The sequence below is a fragment of the Zeus faber genome, assembly GCF_960531495.2.
Source record: "Zeus faber genome assembly, chromosome: 6".
Lineage (NCBI taxonomy): Eukaryota > Metazoa > Chordata > Actinopteri > Zeiformes > Zeidae > Zeus > Zeus faber.
The window spans coordinates 31,553,396-31,570,359 of NC_137201.1; the positions used below are offsets into that span (position 1 = coordinate 31,553,396).

The following is a 16,964-nucleotide window of genomic DNA, read 5'->3' on the forward strand; positions in this document are numbered from 1 at the left end:
ATGGAGAGGGCTGGAGCCTTTGTTTGCCCAGGGGAAAAAAATCATAGTTTTAGTTTTGGTTGAGTTTAAAAGCAATTTCACATCCGATATGGCGTGCTGCAGGTTGTTGAAATCTGCCTGCAGATTTGAAAAGGCCATCCCTGCGGTGGGGGCACAGGAGTACATGACGGTGTCGTCTCTATACAGATGGTAGTTGCAGAATTTGAACTTGTCACAAATGTTGTTAATATGAACTAGAAATTACAAAGGTCCCAAAATGGATCCTTGTGGAAAACCCTTTGTTACAATGACTGGGTTGGACATGACATTGCCATGTTAAACAATCTGTGAACGATTAGTCAGAAAGCTGTGGAACCACTTTGCCACTTGGCTTCCATTGCCAGCACTCAGCAAGGTGTTAATGAGTAATGGGTGGTCCATGGTATCGAAAGCCTTTGTAAGGTCTTTAAACAGAGACGCACATGTGAGTTTGTTGTCCAAAGCCTCTTTGCTATCAACCATGACTTTCAAAGTAGCGGTGACAGTGCTTTGCCTGGATTGGTTTGCATGTCATTTAAAATATTGTGTGAATCCATATGTGATTTCCGTTGGGGAGCGACTAATGATTTCAAGATGTTTGAAAGGACAGGGCCTGCTTTTATTCAAATCCAATCGGTTGCCAGCTTTAAGTAGGGGTATAACATAAGCTTGCTTCCAAGTAGCTGGAACCTGTTTAAGACCAATTGACATGTTTAAACAGACCAAATAGGAAAAACTCTCTTTTTCAGTGCTTGTGCACATACATGTGGGTCTCTGATGGGCCTACTAGCATACAAACGGTGAAATCCGACAAACCTATTATTGTTATTATTATTGTTATTGTGTGGGCAGCCTTTGTCAGAAAACATGTCCTGAAACATGCCGTTCAGATATTTAATCCCTTCATACGTCACTGGGCCCACATTAGAATTGGGACCGCTCCCCATCTGAGTAACTCTACCGAGGGCTAGAGAATAACAAGCTCCACTGGGAAGACCAGCACAAATCTTTAAAAAGAAAGAGGAATTAATACCAATTGTCCATGAATAAACTGCAGACGATGGAAATGTAAGCATTTAAAAAATAATTCTACTGCATGTTTCCTTCTAAATAAAAAAAAATGAGGATGAGGACGTACTTGATGGTATGAGGCACTCTGAAGATTCAACTGGGATTGAGCGAGACTGCTGATCAAAAATACGACACGCCTTCTCAAAGTGACTGTTGAAGGCAATTAACATATCACATTTTTCTGTGATGGAGACATTTCCGATTTAAGATTGCTAGGGAGAATCAGATACCTCTTTGTTCTGTCATACTGTGGACCGTTTTCCAGAATTCTGAGTGATTATTAAAACTGTCGTTTGTCAAGGTAAGGTAATCATTTGATTTAGAGTTCCGAATGGATGAAGTAGACTGATTTCTCAAAGTTCAAAAGCGTTGCCAATCTTCATTACTGTTGCTCTTCCTTTGCGAGGGACCACTGTTTATTTTCTGGAAGAGATGAGCTGGGCATGTTCTTTGGAGAACCAGGCATCGCCTCTGGTCTTGATTCTGAACGTTTTGAAAGGGGCCAGGTCTGTTTGCAACCAGTAAAAACTGTTGCTGAAAAAAAGATTCAACAGCAGCAATCGGCGCAATTCGATGCCAGTTTGAAGCGTTTAAAGCGGCGTCTTTAAAGAGGGAGACCATCGGATTGAAGTGTTTTGCTGTTTCTCACTCTACCAGTCAGTGGTCACTCGTGTCGTTTGCAGACACGCCTATAGCTGCGTACTTGAGAGCCATGTTGGTAAACATGACATCTAACAAGGTGTCGCTGTTCGGCTTGATTGGGTCACTCTGGTCGGGCTGTCGATAAGTTGCACTAAGTTTAAACAGTGGCAAGCCAGCTTCAAATGCTCCCAATTAAAAAGTCCCAATTTAAATCAGCAATTAGAATCAATTGGGGTTTGTTCAAATGAATCAACACCTCAGTTAAATGCGACGCTGTGTCTCTGATACGAGCAGTCTGTAGCAACCGACAATTGTAAGTGGGGCATTTGCAACCTCGATGTGGAGGGCCAGAAGTTCAAACTGTCTTGGGATCGACTGGGAAAGTAAAAGAGACACATGAAACTTATTTGACACATAAATAGCAACACTATTCCATAAACATTGTAACCACCGACATGTATGACATCATCAGAGACGGAGGGTTTAAGCCATGTTTCTGATACCACAAAAATGTCTGGCTTAGCCGTCAGGGGGCAGTGGTTCAGGAGGAAGAGCGGGTTCGTCTAGTAATCGGGAGATTGCCCATTCCATCCCCGGCTCCCCCTTGTAGTGTGCTGATGTAGTGTGCTGATGCTCCTAGATACATCAGTTACTAGGATGGTGAAATGCGTTTCATTACCTCAGTACTTGTACTCTGTACAATAGCAATTAGTTGAATCTAATAAACCAGGTTTTCCGTGAATCCAGTTCAGGTAGTAGACTTGTAGCATTAATGTAGAGAAAGCAAATTCAGTTGGAGTTGAGAGATGGTGTTAGCACTCAGAAGTAGACAGGGGGCCTGGGTTTACATTGATATAAACAAAATACAAGACTGGTCTCACATCACAAAATCTATTCATATCAGAGATAGACAATAATTCCAGGTTCGTAAAGTCCTGTTCCCATGTTTTTGCTCCATCCATGCACTAGTCCAGCTGATAGCAAATCGACACGCTCGACATCAAATCCCGTGGTGGAGTTCTTACTTTCTGGACCGGGATTTTACGCGTCTTGATTTATATTGATACAACCACAGGGAACGAATACATAAGCCTAAAATGAAGTCACTTGTCCAAGGTTGTGGACGTTGTGACCCCCCCCACCAAAAACATCCATCGCCGGTCAGATGACCAGCGTTAGTCCCCAGGCGCATCACTGTATGCTGCCTGCTGCCCCCCGGAGGAAGGACAAGCCAGGATGGGTTAAATACACAGAACAAGTTCCCCGGCCACCATTGGAAGCGGGTCTGTGTTGGTGGCCGTCACTGCATGTGGTGTGTGACATATAAAGAATTTTCTATTTACGGATACAGTCTTAAGACAAGTCATTTGTGCGAGGTTGCGAAGGTTCAAATCCACATGGTTGACTCAAAATTCCAGAGTGGAATTTTTACTTTCTGGACCTGGATTTTCCAGCTCTGAACCGCTGATTTAAGACAACACATCGCCCAAGCCATAACGTTGTTCAAAGGCCTTGTGTGGTGTACGCTGTATCCACGTGCGTCCCGGTTCAAGAGACGGACGATGTGATTGGACGTTCCTCACACAGGAAAAAGGATAACAACGCCGACGCAGTGAGGGGGGCGACCCTGCCGCCCTGGAGGAGCCCTGCGAGCGGTGTTAAGAGGCAGCGACAGCCTTTTGATGTTCCGCACATCGCAGCTCAGAAATGGTAAACAGCCGAGATGAATCGAGATCTTCCTCCCGGGGGGAATCCGCCAAGTAAGGATATTAAGGAGACGTCATGCATTAATGTGTTTTTTTTTCTTTTGTTTTTTTGGATTTTTTTTGCTGTTTTTTTTTTTTGTTTTTTTTTACCACCTCCACTCCTCTGCTCAACCCCAGCTTCAGATTAGACATTTTGATTTAGATTGACCCTGGATACTCAGGGTTCCACCCTCAGTCACACTGTTTGATCATCAGGCGGGGATAGATTTATCAAAATAAACACCCAGTCAGGCCCAAAGAAAACTGTTTTTCCGCACACGTGGGGGTATTGTTTCACTTCGCTTTCGTTACCGTGTGTGCCTTTTGGAAAAAAGAGCACTTTTTCTTTTTCACTTTTAGTTTTTTTTTTTTTTTTTTTTTTTAACAAGAATAAAATTTTTAAAAGGCTTAGGATAAATATTTGATTTTCTCCTCCCATTTTGGTCTTCCTCTCAATCCTTCTGTCCCACAGAGTTCCATTACATAAAAGGTTTATGCAATCCAGGCAGCCAAGACGGCTGTGACTCATAGCAGCACCATCAGGGTTAGCCATGATTTGATTTGTTTTACTTTGTTATACAATTTGACTAATGAATAAATGTGTTGATGTTCAAACTGATTGAAATAAACAACTTGTATCATTCCCATCTGCGTTATTGGGTAGTTTGATGGGCGTTTTGAAGTCCTTTGTACATTTTTATGTAATCAAATGAAGAGAATGAAAAATTATATATATTAATGAGATAAAGGGCTTAGTGAAGTGCTTATCATATTTTAAATGACATGAAACAAATTGAAAAAGAAAAAAGTACTTACTTATACAGTGGTACCTCGACTTACAACTGTAATTAGTTCTATAAGAACGGTCGTATGTTAAAACAGTCAAAGCAATTTTTCCCATAAAATTCTGAAATCATGAAGGGTGAAAACAAACAAAATACACAGAACAAACACAGTAAATATGAAAAAAATATCGATAAGCCATTAACTACGTGCACACACCATGTAGGTCGCCCGCTGACTGGCTGCTGACTGGCTGCTGACTGACTGCTGACTGGCTGCTGACTGGCTGCTGACTGGCTGCTGACTGGCCGCCCACACGCCAACTGCAAATTTCCACGGTTGTATCTTGGAGCAGTCGGTCGCAAGTCGATACAAATTTTCGCGACTATCGCTGCTCGTATCTTGGATTAGTCGTAAATAGATTAAGTCGTAAGTCGAGGTACCACTGTATAATTATTATTATTTTTTTATTTTTTTTACAATTTTACAATTTGTTTAAGTGCCACAATGTGCAGCATGGGAATCAGTGTGTGATTTAAAAGACAAAAAAATAGATACTTTACGGCTTTTCTTTTCATATTATTTCTCTTGTGTCTGGCGGATTTAAGTGCATTGACAGTGAGACTAATGAATGACATCTAAAAAGCTATTATCACACAGCAAACTGTATGATTTAGTGTGCTAACCTGAATAATACATTCATATTAACACTGTATATCGTGAGAGAGAGAGAGAGAGAGAGAGAGACAGAGAGAGAGAGAGAGACCTCCAATCCCAACGCCTCACACAGCGCAGCATGGAGAGAAAAGCAGTGATGAGTGTGAATAGAGGCAGACAGCGGCTGGCCGGTGGTCTCCTTTCACCAATTTCACCTAGAATTTCTAAAAACCTGAGGCTGGCAGACACAAAGAAAGTGTCTTGTGAGAGAAAAGGGAGAGAGAGAAAGAGGGAGGGCGAGAAAAGCACTGTGGGAACACTCAACAGCGCAGTCAGTCGCACTTTCTCCAGGCTGAGATCCCTCCGTGCCTTTTTATTTGAAAGGAGTGTACAAATATGCCTTAAAAAAAAAAAAGTTTTTCCCCTTTCTGTTAATTTTTTTATTTTTTTTATCGAGACTTTGATTCAATAAATGCGAATGTGGCGATGGTCTGTGTTGTCTGACTGCCAGCCCCGGAGAGAGATTTCAAAATTAGTTGTTGCGATGAAAGGAGTATAATATTTTCCCTCTCGCGCAGGGGACGCTGCCAGAGAAAAGGGCCGAGAGATGAAGTCATTGTTTGTAGAAATGATATCTCTCAGGCCGGCGAGCAGTTCTCCCTAAAAACGGGCGGGGTCAGGACTCGGTGCTCTTCTAATACTTAGTCACAACTCAAGCGCTGATCCGCGACAATTACTGGGAACCTGAGAAACAGATGTACTGTACGGTGATGTCACTCGCCCTCACATCATGACGCAGGTTTTACAGGATTTGACATTCACGCACATGAAGGATGGGACCAGATATCAACCATTTTCTGACCACAGAAAATGTGATCAGATGCGTCATGGAGGAAAAAAAATATATTTTTAACAATTGATGAAGAAACACTAAGGGTGTGTGTGTGTGTGTGTGTGTGTGCGTGCGTGTGTGTGTGTGCGCACGTGCGTGCGTGGGCGTGTGTGTCCGTCTTTAGGGACCATGCTGGAGGCTTCACACAGTAAACACTGGAAAAAGCCAAACTAAAATGGTGGGAATATGATATAAAACCAAAACTAAATGTCATTTAGGCATTTTACAACGCGTTCAAATAATTTCGTGTCCTCTGAGGGGGACAATGGAATTAACTTTTTGGGAACTTTTTGGCTCTCGCTACGAGCCAACGCTGGCGTTGTGGAGCCTCCTGGTCTCAGAGACGTCTGGGCTCCACATGCACGTTCCGCTTAGTGCAACAGATGAAGCACAGAGAATTGCTGTATATGCAAAGTTTTGAACAATTGAAATTAATATTCTTCGTCAAAACCTTCATGGATTTTGAACAGTTTTTAGTCTTTTTTAATGAGTATTTTCTCCTTGTCAACGACCCCCTCGTACTGTATTCAATGCAGACGTGTCAACGCTGACTGGCTAAGTATCTGGCCGAGTAATAAATCGAGTTCTGGGATTTAAAAAGGCAGAATACTTGGACTAGGACTACTTGAGAGTATTTTCTAATACTGCATTAAAATAAATAGGTAAATGAAACATTGTCAACTGTCACCTACATCGTACTGCGGAAGACATATTGTGAATCTCGTTGAGGGTGTCGTCGCAGCCCTCAAGTTACGTTCATTAGACACCAACAAATCCCTCAGAATTGCCCAAATTGTCTCCAGAAGGAGACAGAAAATAACAAAACAAAATGAGGGCCATAGCAGCCATAGCAGGCTGCCTCCCCCCCTCCACCCTACTGGTTGCAGGGTCACACAGCCCGTCCAGCTGCAGGGCCCCACAGGCTTCCCAGCAGCAGCTACTGTGCTGTGCTTAGTCTCTAAATAATTTGGGGCTGTGAGACCCAGGTCCTCCAGCTGCAAAAGCTCTACCCCGCCAGCCTCCAACTGAAAAACATCAACTATCATTTAGGATTTATTTCAGGCAACGTGGGGTATTGTGGGACTGATGAATCCAAAATATATATGTGACTGCAACGAAATGTGCATTCTGCTTTTTTTTTTAAAGATAACATGTTATCCCAGTGTCATGGCCTGAATATGCAGAACTTTGTCTTATGGGGTTTTTATTTACTTTGAAGAAAGTTTACTACAGACATATTTCCGCTGTTTGTTGATAAAACCACCTCTTATGTGCCGTTATGCAGCACGAGACAAGCGCCACGTCCTGTGAGAGATGCTTTTTAAGATGTACATCGCTGTACCAGGGCTTAATACAGTTGGGTATATTAGCAATCATGGGAGATCTTTTGATCTTGTAAATTAGATTATAATATATTCCTTTGATTTAGCCTTTTTCAAAGTCTAATTAAAATTCGGTTAAATTGCAACTCAGCAAAGAGATGTCTTCTTTAACTCAATTCTGTCCTTTGCGTGATTCTATTTAGCACCGCTCTCCACAATGGCAGTGCAGCATCCGCGGCTGCTCTACATCACATTAACGCTGCACGTTTATTATCCCCAATAACAACACTGCATAACACACCACCAGGTCCATGCCCCGTTCGGCTCGACGGGTTCACTCCTGTGATTTCCTTCGTTCCAGAAAAGCCCCTCACAGAGAAAAGAGAGCGAGCGTCAGAGGCGCTAAATGTTTTGACTGCTCATAAAGTCCTCATGTGTTTCCGTCATGTTCCCACAGCCGACCCTCACAAACCACCCACCTCAGCGTGCATACTCTCCCTCTACAGAGGATGGCTTGGTGAACATGACATACTGCTTCTTAACATTTGAAAGGTGACAAATAAATGTCAGTGTTAAATTGTTACAATAATGTCAGACCAAATATGAGTGTGTTTGTGTTTTTTGTTTTTGAAGATGCATGGCTGCAACCAATGTGATACATACTGTATACTGTATGTATACGTTCTTTCCTATATACATAAATATATATATATATAGGAAAGAATATAGAAACATATATATTGAAAAATAGAAAATATATACTGTATATATATATATATATATATATATATATATATATATATATAGAAAAAAATATATAGAGAGAAAAAAGTCTAATGATATAAATAAATAAACAAACAAACAAACAAATAAATAAATAAATAAATAAATAAATAAATAATATATACTGTATATATACTCTGTATATATATATATATATACAGTATATACAGAGTATATTACAGAGTATATTGTACGGATAGAAAAAAATATGTACATAGAAAATATTTGGAAACAAAAAAATATGTGTATAGAAAATATATAGAAAGAAAATATATAGAAAGGAAATAATATTTATTTTATATTATATAGAAAAAATATATCTACAAGTTTCCTTCCATTCTTAAGTAGTAAGAGAGTTTGTATACACGTGGAGTGGAGACCTGACTGGGATCACAGCCGCAGAAAGAGGATTAGCTGCAGAATTATCACTGGCGCTCCAGGACCCTACTGCTGGGTTCCTGGTCTGGACCAGGTCCTGGACCTCCAGTCCAGGCCCAGTTCTAGTCCCAGGCCCAGCCTCGTCCCACCAGGCCTGGCATGGGGACGTGGGGGTGAAGTGAAAGGGGGAGGAGCTCTAAGCTGCCATGTGCTGAGTGGGCCAAACGGCGGCTTACCAGCAGAGGTCTCCGTCAAGGGCAGGACAGTTGAAAGGTCAGTGAGAGCCGTCTCGCTGCGCAAACAATCCCACAAGTCATTCATTTACCCTCCCATACTACAGCCGGGGCAACTGGGAGATCCGTGCAATTACCCCCAGTAATTCCCTTAAGATTGTTGACATGATTATAACGATAAGTGATGCATATGCCCCCCCCCCATGCGCCACTGATCATTCAACAATTACGTTGTAACATGCTTTTCTTTTCCCTCCGTCCCAATAAAAAGAGAGAAAAGGAAAAGTAGCGCTAACGCTGATTTAATTGTTCAAATGCAATATTTTTCAACCTTGAAAGTACAATTTAGAGTTTAAAGAGAAGGTAATTTAATTTAACCAAATGCATGTTTTCTGGAATTCCATTGCGGCTTTTCACCTTTTCACCCCCCGCCTGACCCGCGTCTTGGAAGTCATCGTCAGGAAACTTCAAGGACCTTGATAATTCTAAATTCTAACTGCGCTGCCTTAAAACCTGGATGACCATTTGATTCATTCATTCACTATTTTTGGCACAAGTGTCGAGCTTGAACAGAAAACATTTTGTGGGACTGGGGGGGGGGGGGGCGGGTAAAAATAGCAAACATTTTCATAGAACTCCATCCATTTAGCATTAAATGTGAACGTCGTTATAGTTTTATATCCGACTGATCTAAATAAAACAACTTAATCCACTTGTCGGCTGTCTGCTTGTGATCATTCCTTCCCTTTCACGTTACAGGGAACCCAAGTGAGTTTGTTGTCTTTGAACATTATCTGCTGAGCTCCAGATTCTGCGTCCAGACTCCAGGTCTCACAGGAGAACGCTGGAATCTCCAGATTAATGGGGGAGCGAGCGCCAGTGAGCGATGCGTGGCCGTGCCAAGAGGCCTTTATCACCAGGAGAAAGTCAAACAGAGGGGGGGGGGATACCGCTCGCAAGCGTGTCGCGGTCCGAACGGGACGGCGGGACTGAATCGGGCAAAAATGCAACGTCCGGAACCTCCAGCACTGAGACGTCCCATGGGAGATGACTGCCGCGCAGGACAAGACTCCACGGGAGGAGGGCGGCGTCTGACCTCACTCTCAATGTTCCTTTGTCGGTTATTTGGGAAAAAATAAAAATCCTCCTCATCTTTGAACTAATCACGAAAAAAATACATTCGTTTTGATGACTGTTCAAATATTTAACATTTGCCGGGATGTGAGACACCTGCAGCTGCCAGCGACTCGGCGTACCAGCGCGCCGAGCGGCGAGGCGGCGCGACGACAAGCCGCTCTTCCCTGAGCAGCTGTGGCTTAAACGCGGCTCAAAGGAATAATGGAATAAAACCAAAATGCTACAAAGACTTGTTCATTTCATTTCAAACACTCCAACCTCCACATAACCCCGGCACATTCGCGTTCTTCACAGTAGACACGCTGGGCTTGTTTCACTCACCGAAACGACCGACGACTCAGTATCTTCCCCACGGCGCCAGGAAACACTGAAAAGTCCTCGTCTTGTTGGTTTTTACTTCCGTCGGCGTCGCTCCTTTCCTCTCCCGCTCGAGGATCGCCGCCCGCTCTCCTTGAGGGAAATGCCCTGGAAGGAAGCACGGCGCACGTTTCAGTCTGATTCGGGGGCCAGGGTGTAAATGCCAGCGTTCTCCTTTCCCCGACACCCGGCGTTGATTGCAGCTCCCACTCGCCCACAATGCTCCGCATTTCTCCTCCCGCCCGGACGGAGGAGGCGCTGCAGCTGCCCGACTCCAACGCAGGTCAGCAGCCGCCGGCGACTTCCAGACTTGAAAGTTAACACAACCGCTAAACGACGCGCGGGCACAGGTTGGTAGAGCGCCGAACGCGACGAGGACATGATGTGAGTAAAGAAAATCTAATCTCAGGCTCATATTTAAACCCAAAAGTCTCAAGTGATTTGGCACGAGGGTATCGATGAAGCAGAATATGAATCCATACATCCAAAATCCAATCCAAAGTTCAGTGCCTTGAATTCATGGGAAAAGACTCTGGCAAGGCATTGAAATGCCTCTTTATTTTCAGAGAGAGTGACTCTTTCTGAGTAATGCGACGCATAAACTGCGCAAAGTGATATTAATTTCATCCCACCTCATCCACCTCGGGCATAAGAGGTCACGTGACGCGGCACATGAGCTCCGAGGCCCATTACCGGCCATGCAGGGCCCCGAGCGCTGCGGGAGCAAATGACTGCAGATTGGACGGCGTGCGGCCGCCGTGCTTGAGGAAGAACTCGCTGGCAGCCGACGAGCGCGGTGATATAAGTGTCGTCGGAGGAGCCGCACTCTGAATTCGACACCCAATAACAGATATATCTCCCATTATTCCCATTAAGAGGCACTAGAGACGAAGGCAAACACTGAGGTCAAATGCCTTCCATAACTTACAACAATGGCCACTCTACAGCGCTTTGGCCCTGCGAGGGGGATTTTGTGTCTTAAAAATCATAAGACAACAGTTTTGTGGCGGTAACATTTTAGAAAGCATGCGTGAGCGAGTGAGCTCTCCATCCACACTTCAGACAGTCAGGTTTTTAGCTGACCTTGATCACATAAGCAGAATAAAGGGTTATTTTCAAACACATTCTCGCTCTGTAGTCTCAAAGCACGATTTTTTAATGTACTGTACTGTATGTTGTGCCACAGCACCTTCTCAAGTGGGTGTCCTTAAATAAAGATATTAAATATATTACATAAAGAATTACGTTTTGTTAAGTCAATCAATCCTAAATGAGGCTCACTGACCTCTCCAAAACATATCAGATTATTTAATGGAGTGCAGAACAGTGAGTTCATTAACTATTTTACCTTGGTGTTTTTCTTTCCTCCACAATCTCCCTATGTGTTTTACTTAGACGTTATAATAGATTTAAAAAAAATCGTAAAGAACATGCACCAACTTTCAACACACAGTACACCTGCTGACCAGCACCATCTACATGTAGATTTCAACACAAATCACGCCACAAATAACCACTACCATTTGAGAATACACAAATCCAACCGGTGTACACACAACAAAATGAAGACGATGAAAACCCCGTTTAGTTGCGATTTAACAAAACACAGGTGGGGATGCTGTCCAAACATACGCACATCGACAATAAAAAAAAAAATCTGCGCCAATCCTCCTCAGCTCCTATTTGGAGATGGGAAGCGGCGCCTGAGATAGGTTGATCAATTATTAGTTTGCAAAAACAAATCAAAAAACAATAAACAAATAAACAGAAAATAATTGAACCCCTCAATATCAACAACAAAAAAACAGTTGTAGCCGATACACGACCAGTTTCCCACATCTCCAATCGACCCGAAAGAGCGCACTTCGCGATTAATCGTATAAAAGTTAATCGACGAGGACGGGTAGAATTAAACACAGTCGACATGATCTCGGGGCAAGAAAGCGTTTCATTTCTTAACTAAGTCGCGATGTTCAACGTGAAAAGGGACATTTTCGGAGGGTGATGCACATAATTTCCTACATGCGCTCCGGAGCGGCTCTGTCTGTACTGTACCGCACTGTACTCCACTGTTACTACCACTCTACTAGTACCAGCACATTGTTTCTATTCCCGATACTCACCTTCCCTCCCGGTCCAGTCGCTGGATATAGATGTGGATCTATATTCGGCGGCTCCGCTTCGATAAAGGTAATTTCAGTCACATGTACGCACCGCCTGCTATTTTAGGGAGCTGACAAACTCAGATGCGCCCCAGTCTGCCTCTTCTTGTCGGGGAGAGACTCCTCCTCTCAGCTGACGAATAGCCGACCAGAGCCAGCCAGGCAGGGGGAAGAAAAAAGAAAAAACATACAGCCCCTACATCTCTCCCTCCCTCTTTCCTTTTTACTCGGAATAAGTGAAACAACCAAGCGAAAAACACCCTGATTTGACCCGTCTTACACGGCGAGCGCTCTGCTGTGAACAATAACGAATGTCAGTACGTTTATCTGCGTTCATTTCTTCGTCCTCCTTTTTCTTTTCGGGGTTTTTCCATTCGATTCCGTTATTTGACGGTACTAATAATAAAAAAAAAAACAACAACAAAAAAACCGTTGTTTAAATCACCTTTGAACGACGACACAGTTACAACATTATTGACATTTAGGAATGTTGGAAGCGGGGGAAAAGGAAGCGAAATCAAAACAAGTTGGGGGGGGGGGGGGGGGCGCTCGTTTTGGAGTTTGAAAGAAAGCAAAAAACGAGCAAAACAAACTGGCGGGGAGAGCCGCGTTGGTTCGCCGGCGCCGCGGTCGGTAAATATTGGATTTCAAGGAGTTAATCGTGTTCACCGCGCCGTGACTTCCCGTTCGGACGACTCCGCTCGACCGACGTCATCCGTCTTTAAGACGACGGCGAGCGGAGGAATTTTCCCGGTGACCGGCACCGGCCCGCGGCCAATCACGGGCCGCAGCGTCTTTTCCGGCGGCCAATCGGCGGGCGGCGGGCGGGGCCTCGCGGCGTCGCATATGGCGGCGTCCCGCGGACGTGCGGGGTCCGGTGGGGGGGGGGGCGTGGGGTCGTCTCCGCCGCGACTTAAAGCAGCAGATCCGAGCGAGAGCTTCCCCGACGCGGCCGAGACGCGGAGGGACACGGTCGCATCCCGTGCGGTTGTCGGAGCACATCTGCGGGATTCCCGGTTCGTACGGTTCCACAGGGGGCAGTAAAAACAACAACAACAACAACAACAACAACAACAACAGGTTTTAACTCGTATGGTGACTGATAATAAATGTGATCACAAGCCAACGTTGGCTCGCGTCACTTGTTGGGCCGGTCCTCGGGGGGTTTGAAGACGTTGCGATCCTTGATCCAAATGACGGAAACAAAACGACGTCGTTCTCCCTCAGGGAACGTGACTTGGTTGAGTTGAACCCAGTCAACCCCGTAGGGGTTAAGGGTTCCCTAACTGGGGTCCGCGGCCCCCTCGGCCGAAGGGATCGCAAGGGGCGCGCAGGGGGGGGGGGCAAAAAACATTATTCTTTATCGATCTTTTCCCCGTTTATTATACTTGTTTGTATCTATCTTTTCAGGACATATATTAACTCACACTTAATCAAGAAATGCCTTTTACTTACGTTGTGAGATTTGCACTTTTTGTCGGCAATGTTTCAGATAAAAGGTTGTATTTGTGTATCTTATATCTTATATTTCATGATATCTTAGTTATCTTTTTGTGTTTGATTCCGAATAGTTGTAAAATAACTGTAAAAAACAAATTTTAATATTTATAACGTAAAAGGCTCAATGTCGTCCTGATTATTACTTTGTATTTTAAAATTGAACAACAAATTTGTTCTTATTTTATTTTATTGTGTGTTTTTACTGGGGCGATGCACAATTTTCCAACGACATAATTCCATTGTTAATTATCCTGACAATATCCTTTTTTTTCTCCTATTTAGGTAGTGTATGATAAACACGCATCACACTCTTAACTTATTTTACTCATAGAGTACATATCTATAATAATAATTATGCAAATGAAAGACAACCATTTCTTGACAATTGATGGACATATCTGTGACCGTGAAGAGATAAAGTGCTAACCCCGCACGCGAACAGTGCTCCACATAGGCGACACTTATTAAATATGGATTTCAATCACCACGCAGATCTTTGTTATGTTCAGCGGGCTTGTGGTTTCTTAACTTTTGTAAGTTTGACACTTTTCTCCGTCTTTATTCCACCTTCATTAAATCTGACACATTGCGAGCTTTTCTATACATTATTTTTAAATTAAAAATCTGTCAAATAAGCATGCTGCATGTGGTTCTGTTAAATAACTTCTCACGCTTTACAGCTTAAGGCATCGCTGGCTTTTTTTCACGTTGTTTTTACGGTTGTAACTTTTTATGAGGATTTCCATGCCGAGCTGGAGGAAATTTCAAAGGTTCTGTGACTAGTCAAGCAAAATGTCTTCCAAACAAAAAAGTCAACAAAAAAGCACATTCGTTCTGTTGTCAATATAGCAACATTTTCTTTCGCACAAGAATATAACAACGAATACCACAGTGACATTTTACAGTGCAGCAGCTTTACAGTAAAACCCATTTTTTTGCTCGGAACATTTGCTTATTGAAAAGCCTTTGTTAGTCCAGACATAGTCAGTAAAAATAGCAATAAACATTTTTGGACGGTGGAGTTTTCTGTCTGGTGTATGAGCTGTTTATTGGTTTGTATAAGCTCGTAATGATGTCATCTGACAAAGGGAGTTTGGCTTTTTAATTGCCTTCATCACATCCCAAACAGCGCTTTGTGTTGACATGCAGGGGACAGCGTCCATGCTTGGTGCAAAAAAAAAAAAGATCATCAGCATCCTTTTTTTGTTGTTGTTGCACCGAGCATGGACACTGATTTGATGTTAATTCCGCAAAAGATGAGACCGCAATGGATGTATTTCTTCATATGTTTCAAATAATAACACAGTAAATCAAATTGACTGAGCTGAATAAGTTGCAAAGCTTTGAGCCAACATTAGTACATTAGCTTTCTGACAGTAATGCCAATGTGCAGGACAATATGGCATAGACAGATAGAAAGACAGATAGATACATACATACATACATACATAAGAGGAAAATTGCAATGTCCGAGCAAAAAAGGGAAATATACAATAAAAGTCCCACTTAATGTCAGCCTTTTCTACAGGAATACACATAAACAGGTATAACTTTCGATTCATCTTCACAGTTTTACGGGGTGCTGGAAGTGGAGACCTTCCATCCCCGCTGCGACTCACCTGTTTGCCGTGGCCGTTGCACGGATGGCGTCATAGAACCTGCTGTGAGAAAGTCCCCGGATTTTTTTTTTTTCTCTTTTTGTTTTTTTGTTTTTATCTATTATTCTTCTTCACCCTCCTTCACCATCCTTTGTTCCCCGGCCTGCCCTTTGCTTCACCTCAAAGCCAGACCAGCTGGCCTTGGATGGGTTCCCCTTGAAGCCCCCCGAGAGGCCTGACTTCACACCCCACTCGTCCCCGCTCTCCCCTGCTCTCTGCTGGGGGAGGTCCGGGGGGCTCGGGCCGGCCACGCGTTATGTGACAGGGCTGGGCTCACCCAGACACAGCTGTCACTCAGATCTGGAGAAGGTGTGAAGATTTGTTTTTTTTTTTCCTGTTTCTTTTCTTTGTTATTCAATGGTACGAGTAACCCCAAAAAGATCATTTTCAAAAATGTATTTGGTAAAAATTCCATAATGCACCTTAACATTGAACGAGGGTCGATGACAAATGTCTTTACATTTTACTCTGCTACATTTCTAACACACACATTGCTTTAGTTTTGTTTTTTCACTGATACCATCAAGCCCAAAAAGTGAATTAATCACGATTTTATCAGTGATTTATCACTAAATCTAAGTGAGCGTACAGGTGGACTATTTTATTCTAATGGGGATGATTCACTATTCTCTTTGTACTTTAAAGTTGTTTGAGGGTCAGTGAATAATATGCAGCACATAATGTACACACATATGCATTTCCTTGTTTCACTGAGAAAGGCAGTGCTGGAAAACCAACTAAGTACAAGTGCTTTTCTGTATCTGTACTTTCTTTCTACTTAAAGTCCATTACATTTCAAAGAAAATATCAATACTTTTATCTCCGCTATATTTTCCACTCCACTATACAGTGCTATTACAGTCATGTTACTTTAGTTTTTTTATTTGTAGAATTTTACTTTTATGTTCTTATACACTTTTATTTAAGCAGAAATGTCAATGTGGTACTTTCATTTTGTGTCAGGGTTTTTGTACTTTTGCGTCACTTAAAAGTTCTGAGTACTTCTTCCACCGCTGGAAAAACAAGAGCTAATTGAACTCTGAAGATTGAACAATTTTGAAAAAATAAAAAGCCAATAAAACAAACACAAATGATCATTTATGGCCCAGTAAACAACATTTTCCATAATAGTTGGAGGGAGGCACGAGATAACAAGTTGTTCCAGCAGGACTTTGGTGCGAGACAGCTGGCATTTCCAACATTAAACCAGACCATAAATAGACCCCGGCGCTCGTTCTCACCAATTAAAAGGGACCAAAAGAAAACTCCTCGTGCAGTCAGCTTTATTAGAGTCCATGAGTCACATTGGATGTAGCGGATGATACCAAAGGGGGGGGGGGGAAATTGATCTTTATTTTGTAAATGAGGACGGCGTAAAAAAAGATCCCAAATATCACATAAGGTGTCAGACCTCTATGTTACGACGGCAGAGAGCTCCAAAAAAAAAAAAAAAAAATCATTTCATTATCTGAGGCTCACAAATAAGCCTCTCTAGAAGCCCTCAACACCCGTCTGCGTTTCCTGGCCCTCGCTGGCTGCACATCCATTCAATGACGCCATGCTTTTTGTCATCAACGGACAAAAGGCGCCGAAAAACTGGAATTACACTATTATATGTTGTTTTTC

General features: G+C 43.0%; 1 protein-coding gene across 2 annotated transcripts in view; it reads right to left on the minus strand.

Annotated features, from left to right (window-relative positions):
* Positions 1-15,581, minus strand: part of mef2aa (myocyte enhancer factor 2aa) — a 79,555-nt gene extending 63,974 nt beyond the window's left edge. For both annotated transcript variants that reach the window (XM_080002229.1, XM_080002228.1), the window contains exons 1-2: positions 15,300-15,581; positions 9,983-10,126 (exon numbers count right to left, since the gene is read on the minus strand). The gene's annotated coding sequence lies outside the window, so the exon portion shown is untranslated. The remainder of the gene's footprint in view (positions 1-9,982; positions 10,127-15,299) is intronic.
* Positions 15,582-16,964: the final 1,383 nt, after the last annotated feature.